The sequence below is a fragment of the Macrobrachium nipponense genome, chromosome 19 (genome assembly GCF_015104395.2).
Source record: "Macrobrachium nipponense isolate FS-2020 chromosome 19, ASM1510439v2, whole genome shotgun sequence".
Classification (NCBI taxonomy): domain Eukaryota; kingdom Metazoa; phylum Arthropoda; class Malacostraca; order Decapoda; family Palaemonidae; genus Macrobrachium; species Macrobrachium nipponense.
Genome location: NC_061088.1, coordinates 31866293 through 31894053, shown reverse-complemented (window position 1 = coordinate 31894053; position 27761 = coordinate 31866293). Strand labels below are relative to the sequence as shown.

At 43.5% G+C, this 27761-nt stretch overlaps 1 protein-coding gene and 1 non-coding gene across 2 annotated transcripts in view; both read right to left on the bottom strand.

Annotated features, from left to right (window-relative positions):
- Positions 1-27761, bottom strand: part of LOC135215652 (annexin A4-like) — a 250951-nt gene that overhangs the window by 182403 nt on the left and 40787 nt on the right. The gene's annotated exons all lie outside the window — the stretch shown is intronic.
- LOC135219390 (small nucleolar RNA U3) lies at positions 11782-11987 on the bottom strand. The gene has a single exon (XR_010315431.1). It is a non-coding gene; the product is annotated as a small nucleolar RNA U3 (small nucleolar RNA).

Here is a 27761-nt window from a genome sequence, read left to right as displayed (position 1 = left end):
AAGGCCCCTGGGACCCCTATTCTTCAAAAGGGTTGTATGGGACCGATATTCTTCAAAAGCTCCGAAAAATCTTTCCATTCATTTGAGACAACAAATGAAGGGGCACAAAGCGACACCAGTGTTAACACTCGTGAACACCTGTCGGGCAGTCAAGATACAAACCGAACTGGAACTATTTTGTCACAGATGAAGAGGGAGAACTGCACTTCCGAGAATCTGGGTTGATGGGTATTTGAGATAACACATCCTTCAGATAAAAAAAAAAAAAAAAAAAAAAAAAAAAAGCATAAGGTTGACCTCTGATACAAGCGAACACAGAACACTGGTTTCCAACTTGAATGGTCTCTGGTATGAATTTGTTCTTCAAAAGGTTCCCCTTCAAGGATCATTACCCTCCCCTCACTGGCACATTAGCCAATAGCACAACTCCCGAAGGTTGGAATTTTGGCACTTATCGTTATTTATATGAAATTATTTCAAAACTGATAAAAGCTACAACCACGAGTTGCTTTTCGTTGTATTCTACATGAAATTGTGCACATTTTCATATATAATACTCCATGTAACGGCTAATATAAAATGGTGCAAAAATTGTCAGTGACGAAATAATTTCTGAGATGTGTCGCTGATACTTTTTAGTGCGAGAAGAAAGAAATTCGCGCTTGCATGCCTGAGTAACGATTGTAAACAAAACAATGCCTTGACCCGTGAGCTCCCAGCATCCCCCAAGGCACGTGATTCAAAAGTTTTCGCCTAGTAGGCCTATAACTATTTATCACCGAATTTTTAAAAAAACTTTTTTATATCGACGTACCATACATCCAATCGGCACCCAACAGACAATTTATATCGATGTTTAATACGTCCAATCGGCGTTAAAGGGTTAAACGCACATATCCATTAAAGAAAGCAGTAAATGCCAAGGAAAATCCGTCCTTTGTCCCGCAGTACTCAACAACCTCAACAAACCCGTGACCGCGGTGTTCAAACCGAAATATCGATGCTAGACGTCCCAGCCAAAAGGCCCAGAATCGCCCTACCAGAATTGTCCGACTCTGACATGGAAGATTTTCAAGTCTAAGGAAAGTGCAATAATTTATTTAAGTAATATAACTATGTCCTAAGTGCGGTTAGGTTGGTTTCTTTGGTTAGGTCACAACCTTCGTTCAATCTTTTGAATGGTATGCTTAAAGTTGTAATTGTATTCTAGTTTCACCAATTAAATATCGAGTGAATAAGGAGTGGCCAGAGGTTAGGTTGGTTGCTTTGGTTAGATCACAACCTTCATTACCACACTGGGGGGTCCAGGGGGGGAAGCCCCCGCCTAGGTAAGGCAACTCTCCCTAAGTCAGGTTAGGTTGGTTATATTGGTTAGGTCACAACGTTTGTTACAATACTGGGGAGTCCAGGGGGGCGAAGCCCCCCCGGCTAGGTAAGGCCACTCTCCCTAAGTCAGGTTAGGTTAGTTCTATTGGTTAGGTCACAACCTTTATCATCATACTGGGGGGTCCCCCTGGCCAAGCAAGGCCATGCTCCCTAAGTCAGGTTAGGTAGGTTCTATTGGTTAGGTCACAACATTTACCATACAGGGGGGTCAGGTTAGAGTACATGCCTTAACTCGGGTTTGGTGCGTTAGTTTGTAGGCTAACATGTTAAATGTAAGTAGTACCAAATGTAGGCACGTAGCAGGCTACCTGGGTCCGTTTCCCGTTTATAGAGTAAAATAGGTAAGAAGTCCCAAATTTGGGTAAGCAGTAGGCTAGCAGAGCCCGCATCGCGATTGTAGAGTAAGAGGTCAACATATTTAAAATAGGTAAGAAGTCCCAACTTTGGGTAAGTAGTAGGCTAGCGTAGCCTGCATTGCGATTGCAGAGTAACGGATCAACCTACTGCTAAATTGTTTGTTATTTTGCCCCCACACACCATATCTGCTTCCCCCCACCCAAAAGCCCTGGTTCCCAAGAGGGTCCCCCATTACCGTTTCTATAAAGTTTTTGGCAGTCATCGCCACTTGTATCTGCCTCCCCACACCCAAAAAACCCCGGTTTCCAAATGGGGTCCCCCTTTACCGTTTCACTTAAACTTTCGGCTCTACATTGTTTGCTGTTGTTTTGGTATCGCCCCCATATTAGTTTTGGTGTTCTTCCGCCGATTTCGGTCGGCGGTCGGGTGGGCCCAGGAAACTGTAGGTGCTCCCAGTTAAGTTAGGCATGAGTACAGTATAGCCTAGACTAAGGACTGCATTCTCTTTGACACAAGATTGCCGTCCTAAATGACTGTTTATATTACAGAGAACCAATATATGGGTCCAGTGTAAGAACTAGCTCTAAAAGGGACAATTATGGAAGGAATATAACTATGAATAAGTCAGTAAGGAAGCTATTATATCCATACTGAGAGCCCAGTTGAGATTTCTGTTAAAACACTTTCAAATTTTCTTATATACCTTTTAAAAGAGAAACGCCTTGCAGTTACAACAATCATGGCATACAAATTCGACTATACTGCGTATTAGTAGGCGGTACGGTTAGTCCAGACCCAAAAGCGCTACAGCGGAAAACCTGGGGTCTTCCTAACTGATGGGTATGCTGGGGAAGGCGTGACAATACTGCAACCATACCCAGCATGCTTAGGTAAGTCTCTGCAGAACTTAGCTCTAAAAACTTAAGTTCATGTTTAGTTTCTTGTTGTTTGTTACCAAAACCTTATGGGTTTCTAGAATAAAGAATGGGGCTTGAAACTTGTGGCGTGACTTCAGACCTGAAATTTTTTTCTTTGGGTTTTTGGTACGAAAATTTGAGATCTTAACCCTTAATGGTATGGCCAACATCATGAGTATTAATGACAGGTTTTGGTTTGTCTTGCGTAATAATTTTCAGTTATTAAATAAGACACTCTAGCAGTTTTACTTTGTTGGCAGTCTACTAAGGCTGTCGTGGTTTATTTCTCGACAATGGCAGAGAAGCAACTGATGTCACCTAGCCCCAGCAGGTGGACCTGCCCTCCCTCGACGATCAGGACATCCAAATGGTTCACAAGCGGAAGAAAGCCTTGCAAACCATCTTTGACGTCTCTGGCCCCTGACTTCACCAAATTCGACCTCTACAAAGGATTTCCCATCACTACCGAAGTTTAAGGCAGTCATAACGCAAGGCCAGACAGTCATATGCAGCTCTTTTGGCCTTAGAACGGAAGTGTGAGGATCGAACAGACATCAAGAGAACTGTACTGTTTTATTAATCAGAAATAGATAGATATAAGGAGGCTGTTCGGACGGAAACGTAGTGTCTGTCACGCGCACATACTAAAGGGAACAGCGTCCTGCTGTGATTGTGCTTTTGTGAGGACCAGAGATTAAGACAGGTAGCTGGGTACTGATGATTTATTTACAGACAAACTGGGTTGACATAGACAGGTGCGGACGGATATGTAGTGCAGTCTCGCACCGCAAACAGAAATGACTCCGAGACAGTAAATTTGTGTTTTCTTACAGACATACATTTAGATATAATTAGGCGTACAAATAATGGAATTGCATGTGTTATACATCGACGAAAAGGCCGCGGAACGCTCTATCAGACAGAAGTAAGAACAACGCGACTTGATGATTAGTTACAATGAAAATAGGGAAAAAGCGTTGTCCTTACAAATACTCCGCCCCAAGACAATGATTATGGAGTAATTATTTGGATGACAATCTTTGAGGCAGGGGGCCACCCCATGTCGTTGTGGCACTTGATGTGGGGCGTCCTCAAGTATAGTCCTTCGGTTTTGCTGATTGACAGGATGCCTCCCCTGGCGGTAGCCTGGGGGGTTCTACTGTATGCCGGGCGACCAAGACTGCGAGAGAGAGCTGCATTGTGTGTGGTGGTGGAGTGGGACGGGCCGTGGGGATCCCCAGGTGCGGCAGCGGCGTAGGTTGGGCTGAGGAAGTCCCCAGCGCAGCAGCGGCGTCCCAGCAGGTCGAGGAAACCCACAGGTAGCGGCATCGGCAGGCAGGGGAGGCCCACAGGCGTGGCAGCGGTGTCGGTTGGCCGAGGAGGACTGCAGGCGGCGGTGTCAGAAAGGGTGAGCAGGTTCACAGGTGTAGCATCGACGTCAGGAAGGCCGAGCGAGCCCCAGGAATAACGGCAGCGTCGAGGGTTTGAAGAGGCCCACAGGCAGCGACGTCAGGGGGCCGAGCAGGCCCACGTGTGCGGCAGCGATGTCGGATGGGTAAAGGAAGTACCTCGGTGTAGCAACGGCGTCAGCAGGCAGGGGATTTTGTCTGGGGACTCGCAGGTTCGGCAGTGGCGCTGGGGGAAAAAACCGAGGAGCCCCGCAGGTGCGGCGGGTCAAGAAGATATCTGGCGTCCCCCGGGTGAGACAAAGGAGGCCGCGACGTCGGATGGACGTTTTTTGAACCGCCGCCTGAATTTTTATTGGCTGACCAGCACCCAGCTACCCGTCCTCGAAATAAACGCCAAAACACGCTGGGAAGCAGTGCCGTGATTAGTCCATTAATGGCGTTGGTGTCGTCCTCGCAGTGGAGTTTTCAGAGACCTAAACTGTGGCGTCGTATTGAGTCCGTTAAAGGTTCTCTGAAGGTGAGCGGCCATAATTAGTCCGTTAAAGGCTGGGCCTAAACCGCTTGTGTCACCAACTCCGGGAGGTCACCAGTTGTGAGGACCAGAGATTAAGACAGGTAGCTGGGTACTGATGATTTATTTACAGACAAACTGGGTTTACATAGACAGGTGCAGACGGATATGTAGTGCAGTCTCGCACCGCAAACAGAAATGACTCCGAGACAGTAAATTTGTGTTTTCTTACAGACATACATTTAAGATATAATTAGGCATACAAATAATGGAATTGCATGTGTTATACATCGGCGAAAAGGCCGCAGAACGCTCTATCAGACGGAAGTAAGAACAATGCGACTTGATGATTAGTTACAATGAAAATAGGGAAAAAGCGTTGTCCTTACACTTTCTTGCATCTACAAATACACATATCAAGTGTACAGGATACATATTTTGATATATATATTGGCAGAAAGGCTACAAACTGCTCTACATTTTGGTATATATATAAAAAGGTATGTACAATGCAAGGACAGACATTTCAGCAGAAATACCGTCCTAACAGATACTTAACCACCCCCCCAACACAATGGATATGACAATAATCATTGGATGAATGGCCATCGGTCTCTTGCTGGAGGGCGGAGTAGTCTGCAGGCCCGTGACGCCATTTGTCAGGGAACGTTCTCTGGCTCTTCGTCTATTGACAAGTCGGACAGCAGGATGCCTCCCCTGGTGGGAGACCTGGGGGTTCGACTGCTGTTCTCGGGCGGCCTTGGCCATTTCTGGACGTGCTGGCGGGTTCCAGTGGTTTTTCCTTCTGAGGAGGAGTTCTGCGAGGTCCTGCTGCAATGTCGTCTTCATTAGGGATGAAAGTGGGTTTCAATCAGTCTATTGAAACCCAGTCCTTGCAGCCACTGATCGTGATGAGGAATGCCTTCTCTGATTGGCGGATGACACGATATAGTCCGCAGTAAGGGTCGCGTCTCTGCTGATGAAGATGTGTCCACAGGATTCCAGGCTTTTGGTCGGAAGTGCTTCCTTCTGTCGGAGAAGGTCTCGTGGCAGAGGATGAATTTCTGGGCGGCTGAACCGAGTCTTGACAGGGGGACATCCTCGTTGCAGTTGTCGACTGGGAAGAATTTTCCTGACACTGTCAGAGTTTCCCCATAGACCTTCTCTGCAAGTGATGGGTCGCTGTAGGCTCTTAAGGCGGTGCAGAGGCCGAGGAGGACCCAAGGTAGTTGTGCCTTCCAGTTGAGGCCCATGCAGCGTGCCATCAGGGAGGCCTTGAGGGAGCAGCGAGTCCTTTCCACCATGCCGTTTGCTGCAGGGTTGAAGGCCGTGGTGGTGTGGTGCTTCGTCCACATCAGGCATGCCAGGGCAGTCCAGAATTCCAAGGTGATGGCGGTTCCCTGGTCCGTTGTACATCGTCTGGCACCCTGAAGTGGCTGATCCAGCTGGAGAGGAGGGCTTCAGCACAGGCGTCTTCAGTGGCTTCTGATATCAGGGTGGCCATCTGCTCCATCTCTGCAAACGCCTTCTTGGCTTCCTGGAGGCGCTTCAGCAGGAGGCAGCGGAATTTTGCACAAGTCGGGGGGCCCCTTGGAGTCGATGTGGTGGTACACAATGTGTTTGAACAACTCCGGAAACTCTTATAGGAGGGAGGCATACTTGTGGGGGGGGGGGGGGGAGATGTAGTATGTAGTAGATGGCAGGTACCTTGGGACCTGTGGAGAGTGGCCGTGAGATGCAGGTCTCGGTGTCTAGAAGGCGTTGGCATGCTACGACTACCAGAAACCTGTGGTGGGCCAAGAGCTTCGCCCATAGGAGAAGAATTCTAACATCAGCGATGACGACGGGACAGGTGTAGGTCCGACACAGGAATGCGATGGTCTGGGACTTGGTGCCGTAGCACCGTATGGGGGTCACGATGGCAGCTACGAGGGCGGCTGGGGCATCAGGGGTGAGGCTGCAGTCCTCTGCTGATGGCAGGAACACCGATTGCATAGCCCTAGTGTCGACCAGCATCCTGTGGTCACAGATCGCGTCTTTGACATAGAATCCTATGGGACGGGACTTGGCTACTGACACCGCCAGAGAAGGCAGTGTTGGGCGCCGCCCTCTTCGTCTCTTAGTGGCGTGTAGGAGTGGAGGAGGTCGCACTTTTCAGTCTTCTGCGGGGTCCTCCTGCTGCGGGCAGTTAGTTGAGGGTGGGGCAGCAAGCTTCATGGACCAGGTGGCAACGAACAGCCTATGTGCCCTTTCCACCAAGACCTCCATCTCCATCTCTTAGGTTTCCAAAATCTGGCCCCTCACCTCTGGGGGCAGCTGGCAGAGGAAAAATTCTTTGGGAAGGCTAACTTCCTTCTAACATCCCTGTGGATCCCTCTCCTGCAGTAGCATCAGGCCCTGGAGCTTGTCCCAGACGTCCCTCGCGTCTGTGTCAACCAAGAGGTTGACAACCAGGTCGAAGTTGTGGGCAGTTCTCTCAGGGGTGGGGAAGGAGAAAACCTAGACCAACTTCTTAAGGTTGTCAAAAGGCACCCTTGAGTTGGGTATCCATCCATGGTGTGAGAAGGCCGAAAACCTTCTCCGGAAGAGCTGCAGCGATCAAGTCGGCCTTGATCCTCTCCTCTGTGATGCCATCGAGTCTGAACTGGATCTCAGTTCACTGGAGCCAGGATACTACATTCTGCTGGGAGAAGGGAGGCAGTTGGATGTAGTAGAGGGTGGTGGGGTGAGGCGGCGGGCATATGGCTGCAGCTTGCAAGGGCACAGTGTGGGGTGTAGGGGGAGCACCCAAGTTCTCTATGTTTGTCATCTCACAAACACCAAAATGCATGAGCACTTTATTTCTTCTACTAATGGTGTTTACCTATGGTTGACTGAGTTATTAATGGCTGACCAAACCATGACAGGAATGCCAAAACACTCCTGTTGAGGATGTCCCATTTTAAGTCCACTAATGGCATTTGGTCAACCGTGGGTAGGAGTGCCAGAAAACCAAGACTGAGGCGCCATTTTGAGTCTGTTAATGGTTTTCTGGAGGGAGTGGCCAAAACTGCTGCCTGTCATAAAACAGAGGTCACCAGTTGTGAGGATCAAACAGACATTGAGAGAACTGTACTGGTCTATTAATCAGAAACAGATATACATAAGGAGGCTGTGCAGACAGAAACGCATTGTCCAACACGCGCACATACAAAAGGGGATGGAGTCCCGCTGCGATTGTGCGTTCTTGCACATACAAATATACATATAATTAAGCGTACAGGATACATAATTTGATATATATATTGGCGGAAAGGCCGCAAACTGCTCTACATTTGGGTTTATATATAAAAAGGTATGTACAATGAAAAGACAGACATTTCGGCAGAAATGCCATCCTTACAGAAGCATCCTGAAACCAAACTTCAAGCCCAGCCCAATCTGAAAGGGGAATTTATCATTTCTCCGACAGACCAACATTCTGCTGAGCTGCTCAAGAAAGATCCCTCCTGCATTCTGCTGGATCCTGCTGATAAGATTATGAAGGGGATGATTTGCAAGTCCCCATGTACATCACCACTGACTGTATCTTGCAGGTGCCGAACATCGTGACCGCGAAGAGATGTACTGTGAAGAAGGAAAAGGACATGACAGAGAAGACCTTAAATGTAGAAGAAACCTTCAGGGGAGACATAACAGCCTTTATAGACCTTGGGATCCTCAGAAGATACCGTATAGAAGCCTTTATTCTCAAACTTTGAGATGTTTTAAGTGCGAGAGGTTTGGACATCTCAAGAGGGAGTGTACGGCCCACCATGTCAGCAGGATTTGTAGCCAACGTTACGAGACTGAAGTATGCCTTCAAAAGTTCAAAGCAAAGGGCCACACTGTTGCCCGATGTACAAACTGTCACCAGTCACACCATGCATGGTTTAAGGGATGTCCCGTCAGACTGGAGAAGATTTGGAGGATGAAGGGCATCCCCCTGCCACTTGCATGACCTCAAGAACACCAGCCATTGCCCCGAAGAAGACCTTCAAGCAAGCCGAGAATAGACCCGAGGACGAATCTGCCTCCTCCACCACAAACTCCTCAACCTTCTCCTGCACAACCTCTGAAACCCAGGCATTATCCTCCTTTATTTTCACCTTTTCCAAATTTGTTTTACCTTTTGCGTAATTCTTATCGCTGCCGTTTGGTCATAAGGATATTAATAAATGCCTCCTTAAGTGTGTCTAGTTTGCCTAGTGTCACTTATGATAATGGTCTTTTTTCTATTATATTGGGCACATGTCTTGCAGTTGGCTTTCTTTTGGAGGTTATGAGTGTTAGCGTTTGTTAATTATTTTTTCCTTAAATATATGATTGTTCTCTTTTCAATGTTTCAAAATCCAAATTTTTGGGATTGATATTTTTTCATACAGCTATTCAGTAATTTTGATAATATTCTGCAGCTAGGGATTATTGCCTCTTACGCAGATGGTTATTAGATACTACTGATTTCTGTGATACTTAGGATATACGCATACCCTAATTTCCTGCATTCCTTGACATTATGTCATGATTATATGGATCCCAATATTCAGAATACTGAGGAAAACTTGCTGCATATAATGGAGCACCGCCAGTTTTTCCAACTCATTTATACTCCAATCCCCCAAGATGTACTATAGTTACTGTTGACCATATTTGTGTTTTTGCTTTCCAACAACAGTTTGCTTATACCTTGTAATGAATCATGTTTATTGCTAGTTCTGATAGTCTAAATTCAGGTAATGTATAGATTCGTCGGGCAGGCCGTGTAACTCCCTCTGCCCAGGCCACCAATCCCTCCGCCAAGGTAAATAGTTCCGCCCCAAACAGCTGACGACCGTGTGACCGTTGTTCCTGCGACCCGCAACCCAATGTGCCCTGCAACCTTTCTCAGTCCTTGCCAGATTCCCAACATGGCTGTGTCCGCATCGTATCCCAAGCATCAAAATGCGGTCCAACTTCACCCAACAATCACAACACGCTGCCATACAAATGGATTCGTCATTTCCACGCTTGCTTATTCCCCCAATTCCAACCGTCCAGATCCCACCAAAAACAGTTGATCAAGCCCCAAAGAAAGGAAGAATCGAGTTGTCCGAATTGGTAATTTCCGAATTTGACGACTCCAATTTTGAATAAGGTAAGTGCGGTTTTATACAGTTTTCAGTCAAAGAATTTTGTGTGCTTTCTGGGAGGGTCCAGAGAGGGCGAAGTCCCCCCAGCCAGGTAAGGCAGTGTTGTCCTAGGTGTGGTTAGGTTAGTCAGAGCTGGTTAGGTCAGGGACTAGCACTATCGGAAATGTTCGGTTAGGGGGATGTCTGGGGGGGTCCACTTTGCCCCCCCCAGCCAGGTTAGGGCATGCACTATAAGTCAGGTTAGGTGGGTTTGTTTGGTTAGGGTCAGTTTAGTTACCCATGCTGTGCATCTCACGCCCAAACACTCACTTAGGCTAACAGCCCATATGTTCAGAATACGAATGTAGAGAAGGGGACAGTTTAGTTACCCAGGCCACACATCTCATGCCAGACGTCCACTTAGGCTAACAGCCTTTATTTTCGGACTATAAATGTAGAGTAGGGAGACAGTTTAGCTAGACAGGGCGTGCATCTCATCCACGAACATCCACTTAGGCTAACAGCCCATATGTTCGAACTACAAATGGAGAGTAGGTCGTCAGCCATACAGCCATTTCGTGGATTTCCTAATGTTAATTGTAGCCGTCTTTGTCCTCCTAGCCCCCCCCCCCCCCCCCCACAAAAAACCCTGGTTTCCCAATAGGTACCCCCTTACCATGTCCATTTGCCCTTTTTTATGTGTTCCCCACCCCCACCGAAAACCCCAGTTCCAAACAAGGTCCCCCTTGCCGTTTTTATAGGCTTTTCAATATTCTATTACTGCACGTTTTCAAAAATTGCGCCAAAACATAATCCCGCCATCTTGTTTGTATTCGTCCGCCAATTATTTAGCAAACGATACTCTTGCCCAACGAAACTGTAACCGCTCCCTAAATTTCTCATCAGATTTCTTTTGCCGTTTCTAAAACTGATAATTTTTCGTTTTTCTATCACCGATTTCTAACTAACAAAGTTTTTTTTTCTTTCTTTCTTCGAGTAATGAAAAATGGTAATTGAACTCCCTAGATTTGTAGGGTTTTTTTTTTTCGTTTTTCTACGACGATAACTTTTTCGATTGCTTTACTGGCTATCTCTGATTCGCCAGACTCGCTAAAATCGATCTTTTTCTCCTACTGATGGGTAACTTAGGGTTTAAAGGGGTTTGTAACCTTGCCTGTTCACCTTTCCTTTCACTTTTGCAAATCATATCATTTCACCTGCATATTCCATTGATATCACATATCCTTAAAATCACCTTCCCACCTGCAAAATATTCATATGACCTACCAGCAATAAACATGTACTATTACAAGGTATAAGCAAACTGTTGTTGGAAACCAAAAACACAAATATGGTCAACAGTGACTATTGTACATCTTAGTGAATTGGAGAATCAGTGAGTTGGAAAAACTGTCGGTGCTCAATTATATGCAAGTTTTCCTCAGTATTCTGAGTATTAGGATCCATATAATCATAACATAATATCAAGGAATGCAGGATATTAGGGTATATATCCTAACTATCACAGAAATCAGTATCTAATAAACATCTGCGTAAAAGGGTATAATCGCTAGCTGCAGAATATTATCAAAATTACTGAATAGCTGTATGAAAGAATATCAATCCCAAAAATCTGGCTTTGAAACACTGAAAAGAGAACAATCATATATTTAAAGGAAGTAATAATTAACAAACGCTGACACTCATAACCTTCAAAAGAAACCCAACTGCAAGACATGTGCCCAACATAATAGAAAAACAACCATTATCATAAGTGACACTAGGCAAACTAGACAGACACTTAAGGAGGCATTTATTAATATCCTGATGGCCAAACTGCAGCGATAAAAATTACACAAAAGGTAGAACAGGTAGAACAAAGTATATTTGAAAAAGGTGAAAATAAAGTAGGAAATCTTCATTGGAAAACTTGTTTCTAAATCAAAGTAAAGGTCATTGATTTTTTGGAGGCTTGTAAGGCTAATAGCCATACAGGGGTTGATCATTAGAGATTTTTATCCCTTAAAGGGAAATTTAAAAGAAAATCATAGGATCCAATAGTGGATTGGAACTCAACCACTCAGCCTGTGACGTTCTCCTCCACTCAAGGGCGAGCCCATGAGGGAACGGTCTTCAATGCTCAGGAGTAACTCAATACTCAAGAGCCGCTTCCCGCTCAGAGGACGACACTCAACCTCGTCATCGTGGTTGAATTCATTCCGAGTTTTGGACTTAAACTCGTCAATCACACTATAGAATTGATCCTTTGTAGTATGATCATACCTCTGCCTCCCAGCTTCGACACCTCATCACACCGGATGCTGACTCTCACCATTATCACAGATAATTATGTTACTATGTATCGACAGGTTTTATGTTTTAGTACATTTGTGGTTTCTTTATGTTGTTCACATATTTTCTCCAAAATTATCAAATACGCAAATTTCAAAATGAAGTCAAAGAGCAGGAAAAGCCTTCAGCTCAGAAATTTTGTCATGAAAACGTACTTGGGTTAAAACAGATGATTTCACTACTACTCGAAATGACCTTGGCTCAAGTTAAAACTACGACTTTCCTTACATTTTTAAGATGCCACAGTTATCTAAACATTAAAATACTTTAACGTTAGCATAACGAGAATCTTATGCTTAATTCTTAAGTGTTATTACAGCCGAAGGTGGAGTCACTGAATTACAACAGAATGCAATAATATATTTATTTAATATCGAATGCTAACTCGTCCTACATAGTAACAGAGTTTTAACTAACATTATTCGAGTGCTGACTAGACATGGGGCAACGTAAGAGTCGTGTCACATTATTCACATAAACAAGTGAGATGTCAATGGTAAAGTGAAGATAAAATCTTTCTTGGGCTGATTTTGGTCAAGTTGTCCAAATAGGTTTTGAATAGATTACGAAGAAAAAGCAAAAATAACAATTTTTTTACATTCATTTGACACAACTACCAAACGAGCACAAAACGACACCTGAGTTAACGAATCCAGGAAAAAAGGTCACAGAATAATTCACAGATAAAAAGTCCCAATCTTTCAACCGCAAAGGGTCCTTCTTGGACTGATTTTGGTCAAGTTGTCCGAATATGTTTCAGAGTCAGACACCTTTCTGATCATTGGAAACTTTAGAATAAATCTTAAAATATTTCGACGGTTGAGAAGCTGTTTTTAGGTGACATTTTCAGAACCTCTCTCTCTCTCTCTCTCTCAACGGACTTGTTAGTCACGAAAGTGTCAGCGTTTAGAATGAATCTGCTATATACTTTTGTTTTTGAAATTTCGAACAAATAACAAAGAAACGGCAATAAGAAAAATCTTTCCATTCATTTGATACAACAAATGAAGGGGCACAAAGCGACACCAATGTTCACACACGTGAACACCTGTCGGGCAGTCAACGATACAAACCGAACTGGAACTATTCTGTCACAGATGAAGAGGAAGCATTGTACTTCCGAGAATCTGGATCGATGAATATTTGAGATAATGTATCCTTCAGATCTAACAAAAGCATAAGGTTAACCTCTGATACAAGCCAATACAGGACACTGGTTTCTAACATGAAAAGTCTCTAGTATGAATTTGTTCTTAGACAGGTTCCTCTTCAAGGATCCTTTACCCTCCCCTCACTGGTACATTACCCAGTAGCACGATAACTACAGGTTTGGGTAATAGAATCCCCTCCACTGGTTAATGATTATTCCCTCAGCTGTTCTGCAGTTTAACGATTTTATCATTCCCAGTCATATCAAAAGACCATGAGAAAATCGACTTTTTCAAGGTTAACATAGATCCTAAACATCCTAAACTATACCAAACCTGAATGAAAAACTAAACAAGACCATCATCTGCAACCAAACAGGACGTCCCTCTGGACCCTATTCTGGAGCTCTTTCATATCTTCAAAGCCCAAAAGTGAGAAACAAAACACAAAGTCCTTCCTGGAAAATAGCGACCTTCAGAGGGACAATTCTGAGCCAGTATGGTTCACAATATGGGGATATTTCCATTATTCGTGGTTTAAATCATGCAGTGCTAGATTAGCTTGTATTGCTAAAGTTAAAAGCAAAAACAAATCTACCAAAAATAAGTCCAATACCAACACCAGCACCCTGGCCAATGATATTCCGAGAGCCATGGATAGAAACAACAGAATAAGCTGTGGAAATAGTAACAGTTTGATATCTGACGAAAGAACCACGAACTGAACAGTAAACCCATTGTAATGATGGAAATCTTCCATTTAAAATCTATGACAGTATACCCATGAAAATTGATGGACTGGAAAACTGAACTGGTTTTCATCTTATCAAGATATCAAGTTAACCACTCGAAGTTGAGATTGTCTATGCTCGAGTGTTTGTACCTAAGTGAGTAACTGTAACCAAGTGCGTAGTTGCATAAGCTCAAATCGCTCTGTTCCATCAACACTAGAGGGAAAAGGAATGTAGCTCCCCTTATTTTAATTTGAAATTACCAATTTCTCCCTGAAGTAGGGAACCAGAATAGGGGTCCAGTGTATGAACCAGTATAAGAACCAATTCTAGATGGAACAATTACTGAAGGAATACAAATACTAAGTTGCTATCACAATGTACTCAACTACTGTTAAGAAGAAATATAAAAAAAAAAAACTGTGGGGGCCCAGTCAATGAGCTGATTCGATAAGAGTTTTGAATATGCCTTTCCATGATATTCTAAAGTCCCGTGAAACCGTTATAGGTGATACTGTTTGTATTTGCAACAACACATGACAACCGCCAAAGATGTTAGCAGTTGGCGTGGCTTGTATAGTTCAAAAGAGTGCCATGCATCTCTACATCCCTTCTTGATTGGCCCTTGTGTCTAGGAGCCAGGATAACCAATCAGCTTCTGGCATAATGATGCCACATGAAGGGGACATTTGAAAAAGAGGCCGCACCAGCAGTCAAATCTGTTCGTTTGCAGATCCCATACTGTACAGACTGGATCAAGATGAGTGACCAGTGCCCTGCAGTCCTGTCGGCTGCCACAAAGACGTGTATTGCAATGTAGTGTCAAGAACAGTCCAACCTGATGTCCAGTAGTTAAACCACAATAATAGCAAGTAAAGGCCAACTGTGTAGCTAAGAATAATACACCTGTGTTTAACGTTTCCTCAATTATTATTTTTGCATGCCCTACATTGCATGCATGTAAACTTATCTCTCTTCTGTTTTTCCTTCAAATCTCGAACCCCACACGACACCAAAATTCTAGCCGTTCCCTCAGTCCTATATCTGCAACAATGAAGATTCAACCGTCAAGTACCTGTTCCAGCTAAGAATAGGACTACAATATAAGCCTAGGACTATTAGGTACCTCTATTATTCTATGCCAAGGTTTGAATTGTTATGTATAGGATAGTTTAAGTTAATTTTCCTAAAAGTATGGTAGCTCCAAATGTTTAAGTCAGGGCAACTGACACCTCAATAATGTATACATATACGTACAGTATGGTAAATACACGGTGTGGGATGCTAGATTTTTTTAGTCATGTACTCTGTTTCTGCAGATGCTGATAGTACTTACCAGAGTCGAACAAGAAATAACTACACTATTACCTGCTGAAATGGTCAAAAATGGGAAATAACATATTTTGTAGTCAGTTTTTAGGGGATATACTAAATCACCACTTTGCATGTTAAGCCAATATTATGTTGTTGTTGTTGTTGTTGAAGATTAAGCTGGCTTTATGCCAGCACGGGCTTTAGCTAAAAGCAGCCCGTAGGTCATTTGAATTTTTTCAGGTGGTTAAGGTGATTTTTTAAGGATATGTGGCGAATCTTTATTCATGATATCAATGGTATATGCAGATGTGATGGTATGATTTGCAATGGAAAAGAAAAGGTGAACAGGCAAGGTTACAAACCCCTTTAAACCCTAAGGTACCCATTAGTAGAAGATAAAGATTATGCAGGTTTGGCGGGAAATTGAGATTGAACATGCTGCTGACAAGGTGAAACCCTTTATAGGACCATAACAGTGGTTAGTAAAAATGCAGGAAATTAAAGATATCCCTGATGCAGTGAAATTGAAGAACTTTGAGACCATTGTATTTTCTGTGCTGTATTGTATAGTTTTGTATTTTCTGTGAATATTTTTATAATTAAATGCTTTATGAGTTCATATACATGACCATTATCTCCATTTCCAAGTATATATTGTTGTATGTGTATATTATATTCATAGATTATGGATCTGATGCATATACTACCTGCTTTGTGTACAGTGAACTTATATTCAGTTGAATTTTATATGAACTTGGCCGGGTTAAAAATTTTGTATGAGAAGTTATTCATCCAAAACTTTACAAACTCTAGTTGAGTTTATAAAGTTATGTGACTGATGTATAAAGTTAAGTGACTAATATGTAAGTTAGTCATTAGGATTCTTTAAGAGGTATATTATCCTCGAAGTAAAGGTTTTCCTGCTCATGTTTATTGAGTGAATGAGCCTGAATGATGATGTAAGCAATTGTTTGTGAGAAAAATAATCATAAGTGATTATATCCCTAATGAGGTGGGATTAGATCTTAACCAAATTTAAGATCACTCTTACTTGTGCTTAACTTGGTCAAGTTATTAGGATGGTTAGGCAGACACGTGCCTTAAGGGTGGCATCCCACAACTTGCTCTGTATGTCTGTTAACAGACCTTAAGGATTAAATGTGCAGTTTATATCTCTGGTTGAGAGATAGGAAGTTGGGAAGTACTTACTGTTGCAAGATCTGAATTGTTGTTGTCAGATTTATAATTTACCCTAAATATTATAATTTAAGGGATTGGTTGTCCTTGATAAATGAAAACCAATTTTTGCAAAGGTAAAGTGATGTAATGATGGAAATATTCCATTTAAAATTTATGACAGACCCATAAACATTGGAGGACTGGAAAACCGAATTGGTTTTCATCTTATCAAGATGTTAAGTTAACCATTCGAAGTTGAGGCTGTCTATGATCGAGCAAACATGCGTAACTGTAACAAAGTGCGTAGTTGCGTAAGCTCAAATTTCTGTTCCAGACGAGTACGGCAACACTAGAGGGGAAGGGAATGTAGCTCCCCTTTATATTCATTTGAAATGACATATTTCTCCCTTGTAAAAGATATGCACTTGTCTCAGTTTATATTCATATATTGCCATAACACTTAATAGTGTTCCTTTGTATTTTACTTTGATGTAGTTACTGTCAGTTACAAAGAATTGCTATGGTACTGTTACATAAGTCGCACCATGTTGAGTTTGTATGTGGTTGCAATTGTACCATAAACTATAGGCTAAGATGTGAATTGGTCTTCCATTTATTTATGAAAATGTCAATTCTTGAGTTAAATTCCACCTGTGTCATGCACATAAAGTCAGGTTAACTGTACAGTGTAACAGTTATGTTAGGCACAAGTACAGCATAGCCTAGACTAAGGACTGCATTATCTGTGACACAAGATTGCCATCCTAAATTAAATGTTTGTATTACAGGGAACCAATATATGGGTCCAGTGTAATAACTTGTTCTAGAAGGGACAATTATGGAAGGAATACCACTATGAATAAGTCAGTAAGGAAGATAAGGTTACATTATATCCACATTGAGAGCCCAGTTGAGATTTCTGTTGAAACACTTTCAAATTTTCTTATATACCTTTTAAAGAGAAATGCCTTGCAGTTACAACAATCATGGCATACAAATTCGACTACACTGCGTATCAGTAGGTGGTACAGTTAGTCCAGACCCATAAGAACTACAGCGGAAAACCTGGGGTCTTCCTAACTGTCGGGTATGCTGGGGAAGCCATGACAATATTGCAACCATACCCAGCATGCTTAGGTAAGTCACTGCAGAACTTAGCCCTAAAAACTTAAGTTCGTGTTTAGTTTCTTGTTGTTTGTTACCAAAACCTCATGGGTTCTTAGAATAAAGAATGGTGCTTGAAACTTGGGGCTTGACTTTGGACCTGAAATTTTTTTTCTTTGGGTTTTTGGTATAAAAATTTGAGATCTTAACCCTTAATGGTCTGGCCCACATCATGCATATTAATGACAGGTTTTGGTTTCTCTTGCGTAATAATTTTCAGTTATTAAATAAGACACTCTAGCGGTTTTATTTTGTTGGCAGTCTACTAAGGCTGTCGTGGATGTGATGGCAGAGAAGCAACCGACATCACCTGGTCCCAAGCTGGTGGACCTGCCCTCCCTAGACGAACAAGACTTCCAGATGGTTCAAAAGAAGCAAAAGAAAGCCTTGCAAACCATTTTTGATGTCTCTGGACCCTGACTTCAGCACCAAATTCGACCTTTACAAAGGATTTCCCATCACTAACAAAGCTTAAGTCAGTCACAACGCAATGCCAGACTTCATATGCAGCTCTTTTGGCCTTAGAACAGAAGTGTGAGGATCGAACAGACATCAAGAGAACTGTACTATTTTATTAATCAGAAACAGATATACGTATATAAGGAGGCTGTGCGGACAGACATGTCGCGCACATACTAAAGGGAAAGGCGTCCTGCTGTGATTGTGCTTTCTCGCAAATACAAATATACATATAATTACGTAAGTATACTGGATACATATTTTGATAGAAATATATTGCCAGAAAGGCTGCAAACTGCTCTACAATTTGATATATATATGAAAAGGTATGTCAGCAGAAATAACATCCTAACAGATACTAACCCGCCCCCCCAACACAATGGTTAAGACTAAATCGTTTGATGAATATCCATCGGTCTCTTGCTGGAAGGCGGAGGCGTCTGCAGGTCCGTGACACCATTTGTCAGGGAACATTCTCTGGCTCTTCGTCTCCTGATGAGTTGGACAGCAGGATGCCTCCAATGGTGGGATAACTGGGGGGTTCGACTGCTGTCCTCGGGCAGCCTTGGCAACATCTGGGTGTGCTAGCGGGTTCCAGCGGTTTTTCCTTCTGGGGAGGGTTTTTCCTTCTGGGGAGGAGTCCTGCGAGGTCCTTCTGCAGTGTCGTCTTCATCAGGGATGAAGGTGGGTTTCAGTCGGTCTATTAAGACCCAGTCCTCGTAGCCATTGATCGTGATGAGGAATGCCTTCTCCGATTGGTGGATGACGAGATACGGTCCTCAGTAAGTTCTCATTAACCCTCTTACGCCGACTGGACCTATTTTACTTCGACATTTTTTGTCTCTCGTGTGCCGACTGGACGTATTTTATGTCGACTTACAAAAGTTTTTTTTTAAATTCGCGGAAAAATACTTATAGGCCTACCAGCCTAAAACTTTTGAATCACGCGCCTTGGGGGATGCTGGGAGTTCACGGATCAAGGTGTTGTTTTGTTTACAATCGTTACGCAGGCGCGCAAGCGCGAATTTCTTTCTTGCCGCACTAAAAAGTATCAGTGACACATCTCGGAAATTATTTCGTCACTTTGACAATTTTTGTACCATTGTAAATTAGCCGTTACATGAAGTATTATATATGAAAATGTGCGCATTTTTATGTAGAATACAACAATAAAATACTCATGATTGTAGCTTTTGTCAGTTTTGAGATATTTTCATATAAATAACGATAATTGCCAAAATTTCAACCTTCGGTCAACTTTGACTCTACCGAAATGGTCGAAAAACGCAATTGTAAGCTAAAACTCTTATATTTTAGTAATATTCAATCATTTACCTTAATTTTGCAACTAATTGGAAGTCTCTAGCACAATATTTTGATTTATGGTGAATTTATGAACAAACTTTTTCCTTACGTCCGCGCGGTAACTCTTCCGAAAAAAATCATACGTGCGATTGTGGTAATGTTTGCACCATTTTAAAATTAGCCGTTATATAAAGTTTTATATATGGAAATGTGCGCAATTTCATGCACAATACAACTAAAAACAACCCATGGTTGTAGCTTTTATCAGTTTTGAGATATTTTCATATAAATAACGATAACTGCCAAAATTTCAACTTTCGGTCAACTTTGACTCTACCGAAATGGTCGAAAAACGCAATTGTAAGCTAAAACGCTTATATTCTAGTAATATTCAAGCATTTACCTTCATTTTGCAACAAATTGGAAGTCTCTAGCACAATATTTCGATTTATGGTGAATTTATGAAAAAAATAACATTTTCTTTACGTCCGCGATTGTGGTAATGTTTGCACCATTTTAAATTAGCCGTTACATAAAGTTTTATATTTGAAAATGTGCGCAATTTCATTTAGAATACAACAAAAAATAATTGAAGGTTGTAGCTTTTCTCATTTTCGAAATATTTGCATATAAATCACGATAAATAGAAAAATAAACCACGTTCGGTCAACTTTGACTCTACCGAAATGTCGAAAACGAACATGTAAGCTAAAACTCTTACATTCTAGTAATATTCAGTCATTTATCTTCATCTTGAAACAAATTCGAAGTCTCTAGCAAAATATTTAGATTTATGGTGAATTTTAAAAAAAATCATTCCTTCCCTCCACGCGCGGATTCTCCGCCACAAATCTCCGAAATGCGTACGTCCCACTCTCGGAATATTTGCTCCGTTTCATATTAGGCATTTCATAGAGTTTTATATATGAAAATGTGCGCAATTTCATGTAGAATAAAACAAAAAATATTTGAAGGTTGTAGCTTTTATTTCCGAAATAATTGCATATAAAAAATATATATATAAAAAAAATTCGACATTCGGTCAACTTTAACTCGTCAGATATGGTCGAAAACTGCAATTGTAAGCTAATACTCTTACAGTATAGTAATATTCAATCATTTTTCTTCATTTTGAAAGAAATTGGAAGTCTCTAGGACAATATTTAGATTTATGGTGAATTTTTGAAAAAAATATTTGTTTACGTCCGTGCGTTACGAATTCATGCATTATTTTGTGATAATATTTTCTCTGTGTTGCTTTGATCGTTTTACAATGTGTTATATACCAAAATGATCGCAATTTAGTGTACATTACAACGAAAAAAAGTAACTTTGTTACCTTTAACCGTTTTGCGCACAGCGCGATTTAAATACAATTATATATGAAATTTCGTTTTTGCGCTATCATATATTGCATTATTTATATATGATGATATTTTTCATTTCTGATGGTTGCATACTAAACTTCAGGCAATGACAAAAAAAAGGAGCCAAAAATGAACTCCTAATCTTGAAAACTAAGCGCGCTGTGATTTTTTGAAAAAAATATTTTTTCCGCTTCCGCCCTCACTCCGAAACCCCTCCGGCATACGGGAGACAATTTTTTATTTACCGCTCTGGCGTAAGAGGGTTAAGGGAGGGCAGGTGGCGTCTTTCCTGGTGAAGACATGTCCGCAGGAATCCAGGGCTTTTGGTCAGGACTCAGAAATGCTTTCTTTTGTCGGAGAAGGTCTTGCGGCAGGGGATGAATTTCAGGGTGGCTGCACTTTGTCTTGACTGGGGGACATCCTCGTTGCAGCTGTCGACTGGGAAGAATTTTCCTGACACTGTCAGTTTCCCCGTGGACATTCTCTGCAGGTGATGGGTTGCTGTTGGCTCTTGGGGCGGTGCAGAGGCTGAGGAGGACCTAAGGTAGTTGTGCCTTCCAGTTGAGGCCCGTTCAGTGTGCCATCAAGAAGGCCTTGAGAGAGTGGCAAGTCCTTTCCACCATGCCGTTTGTTGCAGGGTTGAAGGCTATGGTGGCGTGGTGCTTCATCCCCATCAGGCTTGCCAGGCCGGTCCACAGTTCCAAGGTGAAGGCGGTTCCCGGTCTGTTGTGACATCGTCTGGCACCCTGAAGTGGCTGGTCCAGCTGGAGAGGAGGGCTTCAGCACAGGCATCTGCAGTGGCTTCTGATATAAGTGGTGGTACACATTGTGTTTAGGCGAGAACCCTGCCACTTTGCGGAGCTCTGGTTTGAACACCTCTGGAAACTCCTATAGGAGGGAGGCATACTTGTGGGGGGAGATATAGCAGATGGCAGGTACCTTGGGACCTGCAGTGTGTGCATGAGATGCAGGTCTCAGTGTCCAGAAGGCGTTGGCGGGCTACGACTACAAGAAACTTGTGGTGGACCAAGAGCTTCGCCCATAGGAGAAGAATTCTAACATCAGCGATGACGAAGGGACAGGTGTAGGTCTGACACAGGAATGCGATGGTCTGGGACTTGATGCCATAGGAGCATATGGGGGTCCTGTTGGCAGCCATGAGGGCAACTGGGGCATCAGGGGCGTGGCTGCAGTCCTCTGCTGATAGCGGAACACCGACTGCATAGCCCCAGTGTCGACCAGCATCCTGTGGTCACAGATCGCGTCTTTGACATAGAATCCTATGGGGCGGGACTTGGCTACTGCCACTGCCAGGGAAGGCAGTGTTGGGCACCGCCCTCTTTGTCTCTTGGTGGTGTGCAGGAGTGGAGGAGGTCACACTTTTCAGTCTTCTGCGGGGTCCTCCTGCTCCAGGAGGTTAGTTGAGGGTGGGGCAGCAAGCTTCATGGACCAGGTGGCGACAAACAGCTTATGCACCCTTCCCACCAAGACCTCCACCTTCATCTCTTTGGTTTCCGAAATCTGGCCCCTCACCTCTGGGGGCAGCTGGCAGAGGAAAAGTTCTTTGGGAAAGCTAACTTCCTTCCGACATCCCTGTGGGTCCCTCTCCGGCAGTAGCATCAGGCCCTGGAGCTTGTCCCAGATGTCCCTCGGGTCTGTGTCAACCAAGGGGTTGACAACCAGGTCGAAGTTGTGGGCAGTTCTCTCAGGGGTGGAGAAGGAGAAAACTTAGACCAACTTCTTAATCAGGTTGTCGAAGGGCACCCCTCCGGGTTGGGTATCCATCCATGGCGCAAGACAGTCGAAAACCTCCTCCGGGAGAGCTGCTGCGGTCAAGTTGTCCTTGATCCCCTCCTCTTGTGATGCCATGGAGTTTGAACTGGATCTCAGTTTACTGGAGCCACGATACTACATTCTGCTGGGAGAAGGGCGGCAGTTGGATAGAGTGGTGGGGTGAGGCGGCGGGCATGTGGCTGCAGCTTGCAAGGGCACAGTGTGAGGCATCTGGGGCGCGCCCGAGTTCTCTATGTTTGTCATCTCACAAACACCAAAACGCATGAGCACCATATTTATTCTACTAATGGTGTTTACCTATGGTCGACCGAGTCATTAATGGCTCACCAAACCAGTGAGGGGAATGCCAAAACACTCCTTTAGAGGATGTGCCATTTTAAGTCCACTAATGGCATTTGGTCGACCGTGGGTAGGAGTGCCAGAAAACCAAGACTGAGGTGCTGTTTTGAGTCGGTTAATAGTTTTCTGGAGGGAGTGGCCAAAACTGCTGCCTATCCTAATCCAGAGGTCACCAGTTGTGAGGATCGAACAGAAACATCGAGAGAACTGTACTGGTTTATTAATCAGAAACAGATATACGTACATTAGGAGGCTGTGCAGACGGAAACGGAGTCCCGCTGCGACTGTGCTTTCTTGTACATACAACTATACATATAATTAAGCATATAGGATACATATTTCGATATATATATATATTGGCGGAAAGGCTGCAACTGCTCTACATTTTGATTTATATATAAAAAGGTATGTACAATGAAAGTGGACATTTCGGCAGAAATGTCATCCTTACAGAAGTATCCTGAAACCAAACTTCAAGCCCAGCCCAATCTCAAAGGTGAATTTATCATTTCCCCGAAAGAGCAACAATTCTGCTGAGCCACTCAAGAACGATCCCTCCTGCCTTCTGCTGGATCCTGCTGATAAGATTATGACAGGGATGATTTGTAAAGTCCCAAAGTATACCACCATTGACCGTATCTTGCAGGTGCCAAACATCGTGGCTGGGAAGAGATGTACTGTGAAGAAGGAAAAGGACACGACAGAGGAAACCTTGAAGGTAGAAGCAACCTTCAAGGGCGACATAACAGCCTTTATAGACCTTGGGATCCTCAGAAGATACCGCATAGAAGCCTTTATTCTCGAACCTCTGAGTTGTTATAAGTGCCAGAGGTTTGGACATCTCAAGAGGGAGTGTACGGCCCACCATGTCAGCAGGATTTATAGCCAACGTCACGAGACTGAAGTGTGCCTTCAAAAGTTCAAAGCAAAGGGCCACACTGTTGCCCGATGTACAAACTGTCACCAGTCACACCATGCATGGTTTAAGGGATGTCCTGTCAGACTGGAGAAGATTTGGAGGATGAAGGGCATCCCTGCAAGACCTCAAAAACGCCAGCCATCGCCCCGAAGAAGACCTTCAAGCAAGCTGAGAATAGACCCGAGGACGAATCTGCCTCCTCCACCGCAAACTCCTCAGCCTTCCCCTGCACAACCTCCGAAACCTGGGCATTAAACTCCTTTATTTTCACCTTTTCCAAATACTTCGTTTTACCTTTTGTGTAATTCTTATCGCAGCAGTTTGGTCATCAGGATATTAATAAATGCCTTCTTAAGTGTTTCTAGTTTTCATAGTGTCATTTATGATAAGGTTATGAGTGTCGGCGTTTGTTAATTATTTTTTCCTTTAAATATATGATTGTTCTCTTTCCAATGTTTCAAAATCCAAATTTTTGGAATTGATATTTTTTCATACAGCTATTCAGTAATTTTGATAATATTCTGCAGCTAGGGATTATTGCCTCTTACGCAGATGGTTATTAGATACTGATTTCTGTGATACTTAGAATATATACCCTAATTTCTTCCATTCCTTGACATTATGTTATGATTATATGGATCCCAATATTCAGAATACTGAGGGAAACTTACTGCATATAATGGAGCACCGCCAGTTTTTCCAACTCATTTATACTCCAATTCCCTATGATGCACAATAGTTACTGTTGACCATATTTGTGTTTTTGCTTTCCAACAACAGTTTGCTTATACCTTGTAATGATACACGTTTATTGCTAGTTCTGATAGTCTAAATTTGGGTAGTGTATAGATTCATCGGGCAAGCCGTGTAACTCCCTCTGCCCGGGCCACCAATTCTTCCGCCAAGGTAAGTAGTCCCGTCAAAAACAGCTGACAACCGTGTGACCATTGTTCCTGCGACCCGCGACCTTTCTCAGTCTTTGCCAGCTTCCCAACATGGCTGTGTCCGCATCATATTCCAAGCATCAAAATGCGGTCTTACTTCACCCAACAATCGCGACACTCCGCTATACAAACGGATTAGTCATTTCCATCCTTGCTTGTTCCCCCAATTCCACCTGTCCAGATCCCGCCAATTTTGAATAAGGTATAAGTGCAGTTTTCAGTCAAAGAATTTTATGTGCTTTCTGAGGGGGCCCAGGGGCGCAAAGACCCCCAGCCAGGTAAGGCAGTGTTGTCCTAGGTGTGGTTAGGTAGGTCAGAGCTGGTTAGGTCAGGGATTGGCACTATCAGAAATGTTTGTTTTTTTTATGTTCACAGGGTGTCTGGGGAGGTCCACTTTGCCCCCCCGGCCGGGTTAGGGCACACACCCTAAGGCAGGTTAGGTGGGTTAGTTCAGTTAGGGTCAATTTGGTTAGCCATGCCGTACATCTTACGCCCGAACATTCACTTAGGCTAACAGCCCATATGTTCGGACTGCGAATGTAGAGTAAAGGGACAGTTTAGTTACTCAGGCCGCACATCTCATGCCCAGACGTCCACTTAGGCTAAAAGCCTTTATGTTCGGACTACGAATGTAGAGTAGGGAGACAGTTTAGCTAGACAGGTCGTGCATCTCATCCCCGAAAGTCCACTTAGGCTACCAGCACAATGTTCGAACTACGAATGTAGAGTAGGAGGAAAGCTCAGCTAGTTAGACCTCTCGCCAAACGAATGTAGAGTAGGAGGTTAGCCACACAGCCATTTCGTGGATTTCCTAGTGTTAATTGTAGCCGTTCTGCAATACGCTTAAGCGATCTCGGGAGCAGCGACATGTACTGGGTCGTGGTTGTGTGAAAATACGATTTCCATGTCCATTTGCCCTTTCTTATGTGTTTTCCCCCCACCCAAAAACCCCAGTCCCCAACAAGGTCCCCCTAACTGTATTTATAGGCTTTTTGAAATTCTATTACTGCACGTTTTCAAAAATTGCGCCAAAACATACGCCCGCCATCTTGTTTGTATTCGTCCGCCAATTATCTAGCAAACGATACTCTTGCCCAACGAAACTGTAACCGCTTTCTAAATTTCTCATCAGATTTCTTTTGTTGTTTCTAAAACTGATAATTTTTCGTTTTCCTACCATCGATTTCTAACTAACAATTAAAGTTTTTTTTTTTCTTTCTTTGAGTAATGAAAAATGGTACTTGAACTCCCTAGAGTTGTGGGGGTTTTTTTTCCCGTTTTTCTACGACGATAACTTTTTCAATTTCCTTACTGGCTATCTCTGATTCGCCATACTCGCTAATATCGATCTTTTTCTCCTACTGATGGATAACATGATATTGTTATAATACAATAAAGTTTCATACATACTTACCTGGCAGATATATACATAGCTAAGACTCCGTCGTCCCCGACAGAAATTCAAATTTCGCGGCACACGCTGCAGGTAGGTCAGGTGATCTACCGTCCTGCCCTGGGTGGCAGGATTAGGAACCATTCCCGTTTTCTATTCATATTTTTTCTCTTCCACCTGTCTCCTGCGGGGAGGCTGGGTGGGCCATTAATCGTATATATCTGCCAGGTAAGTATGTATGAAACTTTGTATTATAACAATATCATTTTCATACAATCAACTTACCTGTCAGATATATACATAGCTGATTGACACCCTTTGGTGGAGGGTAAAAGACAGCTAACATGGAATAGACAGGTAAACAACATATGTTGTAGGTATAAATAACCTTGGTTCCTATCTGATAGGTGGTAGACTTCGTGGTTGTTGCCCGGTAGTCTGCATCACCTCAAGACTTTAGCGAGATATGTGATCTATGGCTAAGAGTTCTTGTGGGTCTGCCGATGGGGTATGAACCGCTTACTCGGCAGAGCCTGAAAGGACTTTGTCAATGGGTACTGGACCACTTCTATGACAATACACCTTATGAAGGAGCGCAACACCGATCCCGATCACCTGATCCTAACACGAGGGTTCGCGCTCAAATTGAAAAGAGTTATCCCCACACTCCTTTCAAAAACCCCAATAATTTCACTAAGTTAAAAAACTTTAACTCAAAGTTAAGGATCAGTGTCGGCTCCTTATCCCAGTAACGTATCCGCAGAAACGTATAAACCAAAAGAGAAGGATCTCTCGTAGGTTAACTTGACATCCTTTGTGTAATGAGAAGTCAACACAGAGTTGCCTCTACCGTACAACACAGCTAATATGTCTTATATGACATATTGTTATGTAAAGAACAAGAATTTGCAAAAGCGCGCACTTCCTGCGCTTTTAATTCTCAGCTGTATGAAGGAATCAAGTCACTTATGAAGTGCTTAGGAGATCTCCATGTTTCAAAGAAGACCAGGGCTTTCTTGAAATGGATCTCTCCCGACTGAAGCCTGAAGCCTGGCAGGAACCTCGCGCCTGGCTGGTGCTTCGCTCTTGGTTGGCGCCTAGCGCTTGTCTGGTACCTTTCGCTTGACTGGCGCCTCGCATCTGGTTGACGCCTCGCGCCTTAGCTGGAGATTCGCGCCTATAGCCTGGCTTGCGCCTGGCTGGCTGCTCGCGCCTGGCTGGCGCCTCGCGCCCGGTTGGAGTGGCGCCTTGCGCCTGCCTGGAGCTTCGCGGCTGGCTGGTACCTCGCGCCTGCCTGGCGCCTCGCGCCTGGTTGGCTCCTCCCCACTTGCCGGAGCTTCGAGCTTGGTAGAGTCTCGAGGATGTCTGGCAATGTCCACATCGGACACTCTTATCTGTCCTATATGTTCGCATCTAGCGCATCTGTGTCAGGTTGTAGGCCCAGTCTTTCTCCTCATCAGACAATGACAGTGTTCTTGGGGCTGTCTGCCTCTGGCGTTTTTTACGCCTGTTTTAGCATAAGGCTCCTGGTTGGCGCTACATTGTCCGAAAGTCCTGAACATCCACAATAGTAAATCACAAGACTGGAGAAGGGTGGAAGAAATTCTTCCACTTTGAGCTTTGGCCTCTCCGGCAAGGGGAGGTGAT